This window comes from Sus scrofa, chromosome X (genome assembly GCF_000003025.6).
Source record: "Sus scrofa isolate TJ Tabasco breed Duroc chromosome X, Sscrofa11.1, whole genome shotgun sequence".
NCBI classification, from domain to species: Eukaryota; Metazoa; Chordata; class Mammalia; order Artiodactyla; family Suidae; genus Sus; species Sus scrofa.
In genome coordinates this window covers 48402772-48411488 of record NC_010461.5, presented here as the reverse complement: position 1 = coordinate 48411488, position 8717 = coordinate 48402772, and the positions used below count along the sequence as shown (strand labels likewise).

The 8717-nt window shown below is 40.3% G+C and overlaps 1 long non-coding RNA gene across 1 annotated transcript in view; it reads left to right on the top strand.

The window, feature by feature from the left end:
- Positions 1285-8717, top strand: part of LOC110257736 — a 43136-nt gene continuing 35703 nt past the window's right edge. The window contains exon 1 of the long non-coding RNA XR_002340676.1: positions 1285-2037. This is a non-coding gene — a long non-coding RNA (uncharacterized LOC110257736). The remainder of the gene's footprint in view (positions 2038-8717) is intronic.

The window sequence follows — 8717 nt, the reverse complement described above, 5'->3', positions numbered from 1 at the left end:
CTATATCCTGCATCTAGAAACTCTTTCAAAGAAAAGTCCACATAAATGCAAAGGGACAATCAAATATTAAAATGGAAGCAGAGTAATCCCTAAAATATCCCATGCATACCAAATGCAGGAGGCTGGCTACAGAATCAGCACATAGTTCCTTCCCCGCCCTCCATGCCAGAGTTTGGATAACAGGATTTAGTGACCACATGTACAAGTGACTTTTGGCTGTGGGGCAACACTGTACTCCACTGATGAAAGCAACCAGAAGAATTCCAGTTGAATTCATGTTTCCTGTGTTTTTAGGACCCTATGGGCAAGGGGCTTTAGAGTGAAAGAACATTAAGTGAGGCTTTCTTCTTTATCTGAATCTAGTGGACTAAATGATATGGCCATTCAGAATAAGATTGTTTTGAGGTTTGGAAAGCCAATTGAGGAGAGAAGAGATGGAGAAAGGAGCTTTAGCTAAATGGTGCACAGAAACCTAGAACCAACACATGCCCTTGATGGAAGCTGGCACTAGAGATGCAATGAAACCTGGCACATTAAAGAAGGGAAGGGGTAGTTCCCGTCGTGGCGCAGTGGTTAACAAATCTGACTAGGAACCATGAGGTTGCTGGTTCGATCCCTGCCCTTGCTCAGTGTGTTAATGATCCGGCGTTGCCGTGAGTTGTGGTATAGGTTGCAGACGTGGCTCGGATCCTGCATTGCTATGGCTCTGGTGTAGGCTGGCAGCTACAGCTCTGATTGGACCCCTAGCCTGGGAACCTCCATATGCTGCGGGAGCGGCCCAAGAAATGGCAAAAAGACAAAAAAAAAAAAAGAGAAGGGAAGGACCCTGTGCCTTGCATTTTATATCAGAGACAGCTAAACTGGTAAATTGCAGAGCACTGGAAGCTGTGGCATTCCATTGACCAGAGAAATAAATATATGTGTACAAACATACATACATACATGCAGATAGTGCATATCTTAAAAAAAAAAAAAAGTGAAACACTAGACCTAAAACCTCAAACACCATGTTTTCATCTCTTTGACTTGTGGGATATCATTAGGCTCTATTAAAGGCCTGCCACCTACCCTAAGCAGAAACATAAAAGAAACACACTTGGAAGAAATGTCAGTGATCTGTATGCGGCCTTCTAACAAGTTGTCACCACCCCATCAGTTCTATTTAACAGCAGAAGGGAACTGGTGAAGCCCTCCTCCTCAATATAATCTTCCAGACTGGACATGGACCTGGGAATGATAGATCAGCCAAGGAGGTCTCAAGCTTCACTATTGAAGCATCCTGACCTTCTCTTTTTGCATGCCATTTTTACTTGAGTTCCTATCTCTTTCTGCTGTATCTCCCAGTCCCTTGGGCTTGGGCATATGGATACCTGGTACTAATGAAAAGACAATAAAGATGAACAGTGGAATTTTCATATGACTTATGCTTGGTAAATTTTAGAATCAAATTCAGTATTAATTCTGTATTCTAGAAAGAAACCTTGGCCACCAATCTGTTAAGAAAGGAGTCAAGTGACACCACTTTACATGGTCTTGATATATTTACAGATACCACTCAGCAGTGGGATCAGCCACAGGCAATAAATCTGACATTCAATAAATATTTGTGGAATAAGTGAATTTTTTCATTTCATCTGCACTGCCATGGTACCTCTCAGGAAACAGAAGTTTTCCCCTTGAACTAAAACTGCAGAGCTAATTGACTCTGCAGTTAACTAATGTGCAATTTGAAAATATTGCCCAGGATGCACCTCCTGAGAATCTACTTGATATTAGAACATGTTTGGAGGCAAATATGAGGGACAAAAAGTTGTCCTTTCCATAAAAGTTCCCCTAACCTACCTAGTGTCATAGTAAGGTAAGTCAGTGCCATCTTTCTCAATATGAATTTCCAGGATTTATTTCCCTCAGTTGAACTAGTGCACTGTCCCTTTAAGAAGCCTGGCAAGATGGAGCCCTCCCAGCTCCAGGCTAAAAGCTTTAAGCAGCCAGATAAGGATGCAGGAGTGTGACAAAAAGAAAGGACGCCTGGAGGGGGTAAGTCGAGGCTCTAAGGACAGAAAAGGAAATCGAGGCTCTAATCCTAAAACCAGCAAACTCTGAGTGCACCTATCCCGTGGTGGCAGCTCCCCTAGGCTTTAAAGCACCACCTCTCCTCCGTTCTCCTCCCCTTCCTACCCCACCCTGTCCTGCTCCACCCTCCGGATCCTTCTTGAAAGAGCCTCTTTCTGTAAGCTAGCTCTATGCCGCCCAGCGGGGGCCCCAGTAAGGGTGGAAAAGGAAGGGGAGCGCGTGGATGGGCAAAATGAAAGGGACTTACTTTCGGATTCTGCACCTCCAAAGGCATCCTCTCCTCCCAGCCCAGGGCCTGGGCCGACGGGGCGGGGCCGGAGTTGAGCTGGTGGACCCAGGGTCCTCACTCCCTCATACTACAAACCTAGTTCAGTGGAGAGTTAGAGGGAATAGGCACCGACTAGGGCCGGTATACAGTCGATTTTGATTATCTCATAAGGAGACAGAGGGTTTGTGAAAGTTGATCGGGGTAGGAATGGAGGTGATCTCTAAAACCCTCCTGTCCTCCCTTTCTGGCTAGCTTCTCCCGCCTGGCTTTAGCGGTATCAGGGGCAATGGTTTTCTTTTTTCTTCCTTTTGGTTTCTCTCAGCTGCCTGTCCCAGACCCCACCCAGCGGCTCCACCCCATCCACTGCTGCACATTCTGTCAATCACCAGCCCCTTTAAAGCTGCACCGCACAACTTGGGTCTTCATTTCTCTTTGGCGAGCCGACAGAACTACTGGGCTCCTGGCCTTTCCAACAATACACTCGGCATTTCTGCTGAGTTTCCGAAGCAGACGTTAGTTGCTAGTGGCCACCTCCCCTCCCCCTCTGCCCCAAGCATGTTCCGTCGGCTCCACCCAAACTCCTTCCGGCTGGGCTGGCCTGGCCCCCAAACCCCACCCCGTCTTTACCTTGTTTCTGGTAAAAAGTGGTCCCCTAGGCTGCCAGAAAGCCAAGAAAGTTCCTGCAGCGCCCTCAGGGGCACTGCCCACCCTCCACTCTCCTACAGTTTCTGTACTCAAGTGGTTACAGCAGATTTCTTGTCCCTGGAGTCTCTCAGTTTTGCCTGGCCCAATATACTGACCCTTCTGTATCTCTCCTCTGTGTTAAGTCTCCAGGTTTATGAGTAGAACTAGGAGGGAGAGGATGAGGATTCCCAGAAATGTGCTTTCTTCCTCTGACTCACTCAAAACAGTAGCCCCACACCAGTGCCCCACTCCATAACTAGGCAGTTCAAAGTTGAAGAAGGGCTTAGAGGTCCCATCCATAGGTATTAGTGGAACTCCATAATGACCCATCAGAAATCATATTTAGTGCTGTTCTCCATTCCAGTTAATGGGAACATCTGGTTGTTCAGGCCAAAAATCTTGGAGCCATCCTTGAATCCTCTTTTTCATTAATGATTCAAATCCAATTCTTTAAGAAATCCTGTTGGCACTGTCTTAAAAATGTGTCAATAATCTGACCACTTCTCACCATTTCCACTACTACCACCTTGGTCCAGCCACCACCATCAATAGATTCATCTCCTGCCTACCTTTTTGATTTGATTTATAAAAACCTTGTTCACTCTTCTCTAGCAACACTGATCCCCTTTTAATTCCAATATGCTAAGATCTGTCTGACCTCAGAGACTTTGCACTTCATTTTCTTTCTATCTGGTTCTACCCTTGGTGTGTCCCAATATCCTTCAGATCTCAGGGAAGCATTCCACAACCACTTAGATTAAAATAACTGATGGCCCAGGTACTTTCTGTGACCTCGTCCTTTTTTTTTTTTAATCACAAAACTGATCACAATCTAAAAAAATCTTATATGTGTGTTTGCTTCTGTGGTAAAATGTCTCTCCCACTAGAATATAAGCTCAGTAAGAGCAGGGACTTCATCTATTTTGTTCTCTGTTCTTTCCTCAGCATACTAAACAGTGGCTGCCATATAGTAGGGACTCAATTAATATTTGTTGAAAGAATGATTGAAGGCAATATCTTCTTGTGTCTGTCTGGATGATATCTGTTTTTAAACAGCAAATAAACCCCCAAAAAAGGCAACAAAAAGAAATGCACCTGTTATGAACCATTGGCCCTTAGAATATCCATCCGGATACTTTGTCTCTGGGATGAGTTAGCAATGACAGTTGGAGCAGTAGTAGTGTGCTTTTAGGTTGGCTTTTAGGATTTGCAGCTAATTGCCGGTGGTTAAGTATTCTTAGTTTTGTCAGTTAGTACTAGAGAGCATAGTTCTTAAGGGCCTGGTTTATCTGAATTACTAGAATCTTTGTCTATAGATATGTTCCTTTTTTGGACTCAGATTATTTGTATATATATATTCTTTCATACTTCCAAGGATGCTTTAACTCATTTTATCCTCACAGCTTTCCTATGAAGTAGACATTATTTTATCCTCATTATATAGGAAGGATAAAAAAAAGCCCAGGGATATAGAGTGATTTACCAAAAATCACACCCCTGGGTGAAGCTGGGATTTGAACCCAGGGAGTATGGCTCTGGATATACACACTTTCCCATCACACCATACCTGTTTCCTAAACTAAACTTATAGTCAATCATGGTATTGGAAAGAAGAGACACCTCAGTTTGCTGAATGTTAATTGGTTAAAAGCTGAAGGCAAACAGCTAAAAACAGACTCATTGGTTACATAAAGCTAGAAGGATGACTGGAGCAATTCCGTAAGATATGACCTCTATGCAAGGTCATATGAGGCAGCCACTTCTCTTTTCCAGTAGAAGGACATAGGGCTGTTTAGCTTCAAGAATATAAAACTCAGGAGGACAAGAATACTGTATTTTTGGCCTGTCTTAAACTGTCTTGACATGTCCTTTATTGCTTATCCGTCATATGTTCTAACCTCAGCTATCTGCCTATTCATGGAAGTTGCTCAGTTCAGCTCAATTCTCTGGACATCTGACCATGGATGATAGATATCTCTTGGTAGGTTGCTGCCTATACCTGAGCCTGATACCATAGGGAAATATGAAATATTTTATATTTATGTTCCCTGCACAGTGCTAACCACTATAGAGCATTGGCAGAGAAAGGACCCACAGGATCAAAGGTCAGAAGTTTCCTGTATACTCAGTACTACCACTTATTTGCTGTGTGACTATATGTAAGACCACATGCAAGACCACATGCAAGGGCCTCATATTCCTCATTGTACAATGAGGAAGTTGAAATAATAGTTACTAAAGGCTCCTTCAATCTCAGTTCCCTATGGTAAGCTCACTGATGTCAGAAAATACCTATGGTATTTGTCTTTCTCTTTCTGACTTACCTCACTTATCATTAGAATCTCTAGTTGTGGAATCTAAAATATGGCACAAATGAACCTATCTACAAAATAGAAATAGACTTACAGACATCGAGAAAAGACTTGTGGTTGCCAAGGGAGCAGGGAGGGAGCAGGATGGATGGGGAGTTTGGGGTTGGTTAGATGCAAACTATTACATGTAGAATGGATAAGCGATGAGATCCTATTGTACAGCACAGGGAACTATATTCAATCTCTTGGGAGTACATGATGGAAGATAGTATGAGAAAAAGAATGTATATATATATTTATATGTGTTTATGTGTGTATGTGACTGAGTCACTATGCTATATAGCAGAAGTTGGCACAACACTATAAATCAACTATAATGCTTTCATAATAAATATATAAAATCAATATTCATAAAAATATAAAAGAAAGTACTTATGACAGGAAAAGACTTGGAAATATTAATCTTCTTGGAGATGAACACATTCCTTTAATTTCATTCTTCTGGATATTAGATTTTAGTAGATAACAGGGATTTACCAATTTTTGGAAGTTGTTTGAAACCATAGGTTGTGCTATAATGGCCATGGCTGATGTCTGTGATATGTGAACCTTTTTCCCTAGTGACCATAATAACTTATTCTATGGCAAGATCCCTGACATAACTGGGACAATTAATTTCTTTCTCCCAGGAACATGACATTTTGAATTGAAACAGAGATTGGGATTGGGGGTGGGAGTCATTTTAAAGTGGAGAGAAGATTTATAAATTCATATTATTTTTGTACCCAGAGCTGACATGGTTCCTGCACTTCCTGAATAAACTCTTCCTATAACTCTGTCAGATATCCTGCTTTCCTTTCAATAAGTTCCCTATTTCCCTGATTCTTTTAAACTATTATTACTTATGCTAGCCAGAGTCTACTTATTACTGCTATAATCACAATGTGCCTGGCAAAAAGTTGGTGTTCAATACTTGTTATAACAAGTATTATTGAGCACTTTTTTTTTTGGCCAGGCAGATGATGAGTTATATAACAGTAAATAGGGAGATGAACAAGTTCTCCTGTATCAAGTCATTGGTCCAAAACTAATCCAAATCCTCATTTTTCTGTGCTTCTATTACTCCACATTGTCTTAGGATATAGTTGTATAGATGCTGTACAAGCTCTTTGGGAATGTGATCTGTATCTTTTTCATCTTCAAATCTTTTACAATGACTACCCCAGAGTTTTGTACATAATAGACAATCCAGCCATGTTGGAATGAATTCAGTTTTGCACTACAAATGGAACATCAGTAACTCATGTAGCAAACCATAAAACCGCCCAGATATGAAAAGCAGCTGTGGTGTAGCAGATTTGGAATGAGAAGATTTCTATTTCCAATTTTGTCATTCCCTAGCTGGTTTACTTGAGGCAAGTTGCCTAAGTCCCTTGAGCTCTAGCTTCTTCACACATAAACACAGAGACAATAATAATACTTCTCTCAAGCACTTCTGTGAATGCCCTAAGATCATTAAGGAAGTAAAGACTGGCCACTTCCATGATACTAAAGCAAGTGGCCACTTTTCAGTTCTTAATTCACTTTATCTTTCAGCCACATTGGGCATAGTTGACTGATGTTGCTTTAACAAAGCAATTATTTTTTTTCTCTTGACTTCTGTGTAAAAATACTTCATGATTTTACTCTGGCCTTACTGACTGCTTCTTTTTAGCCTCCTTTCCTCCTCCTCTAACTAAGTCTGATATATTAGTGTACCTCAAGCCTTAACCCTCTTTTCTTTTCCATCTATGTTTCTCTCACTTTGTGATCTCATTCAGTTCTGTGGCTCTGACTAATCTAATGAATACCTAGAACTATGTCTCAAAACCAAACCTCTGTGAACTCTAGATCCATATACAGATTCTCTCTGAGCCTTAGTTTTCTTACCTGTAAAGTGGGGATAATAATAACACCCACCTCAAGACTGTATTCTTGTGACTTTTCAGTCTATGAGAATATATTCTTTAAATTCTTTTAAAATTGGCCAACTAGAGCATGTCATTCCTCTGCCTGATGACTTCCATTGCACTAAGGGCAAAAGCCTAGATCTTCACTATGACTTAAAAGGACTTTATAGTCTGTCCCTTGGCTGCTGCTCCTAACTCATCTTTAATTACTCTTCTCCAGAGTCATTCATGTTCCTTTCTATAGTTCCTCAAGATTGGTATGCATTTCTCCATCTCAGGACCTTAACACAAGCTATTTTTCCACCTGAAGTGCTCTTCTACTCACTCTTTACCTGGCTTGCTTCTATTAATTATTCATATGGAAAGTAACTATAACTTAATGCAGCACAGTGACCAAATTTTAATAACATAATGTTAAACAAAGTTCCAGAATGCAGATAACACACTGTTTAATATCAATTTATGAAGTTCAAAAATAAATTAAACTTAGCAATATGTTGCTTATTTACTTATATATAAAAATAAAATTGTATATTAAATATATATAAATAATATATATTTATATGTAAATATCAATAAATAAATAACTATATATATGATAAAACATCTTAAGGCAAGGGAATGACATACACAATATTCAGGTCACTACTGGGGAAGGAGAATGGGATAGAACACACACCCAGAGGTAGATATGAGTTATTGATAAAGTACTAGCTTTGGGTTGAGTGATGGGTCCCCAGGTATTTGTTGTAAATAAATGTAAATAAGTGATGTAAAAGGACAGATAATGATAATGTGTCAAAAACCAAAGATTGTCATTAATCTATTTCTGCATAACTGAAGTCCATTCAAATGTTTTAAAAAACTGGATTTTCCCTTGTATCTCAGTGTGTTGAGGACACAACGTCGTCTCTGTGAGGATCCAGGTTCGATCCCTGGCCTTGCTCAGTAGGTTAAGGATCTGGTGTTGCCACAAGTCATGACACAGGTCGTAGCTTTGTCTTGGATCTGGTGGCTGTGGTGCAAGCCTGTAGCTGCAGCTTTGATTTGACCCCTAGCCTGGGAATGTCCATCTGCCACAGGTGCAGCTGTTAAAAATAATAATAATACTTTTTTAAAAAACTATAAATGGCCAGAGAAAGATACTGGACTTCTTTTGAAATGAGAAAGTGTTAAAACATAACAGCAGTGGAAAAACCACAAAGGTCAGTAGATTTATCAACAGCCAAAAAGTTAAATCTTCCACCACATGTCATAAGTAAAGGTAAAGGCAAAAGATAAATTTTGTGCAAGTATTTGAAACATATGCAAAGGAAGATTAATTCCCTTAATATATAGTGTTCATATAAATGTTAAGAAAAATAGACATCAACATGGAGAAAGTGAGTCATCTTAAAGCAAATTTTATTTTATTTTTACCTCTGAAGTCTA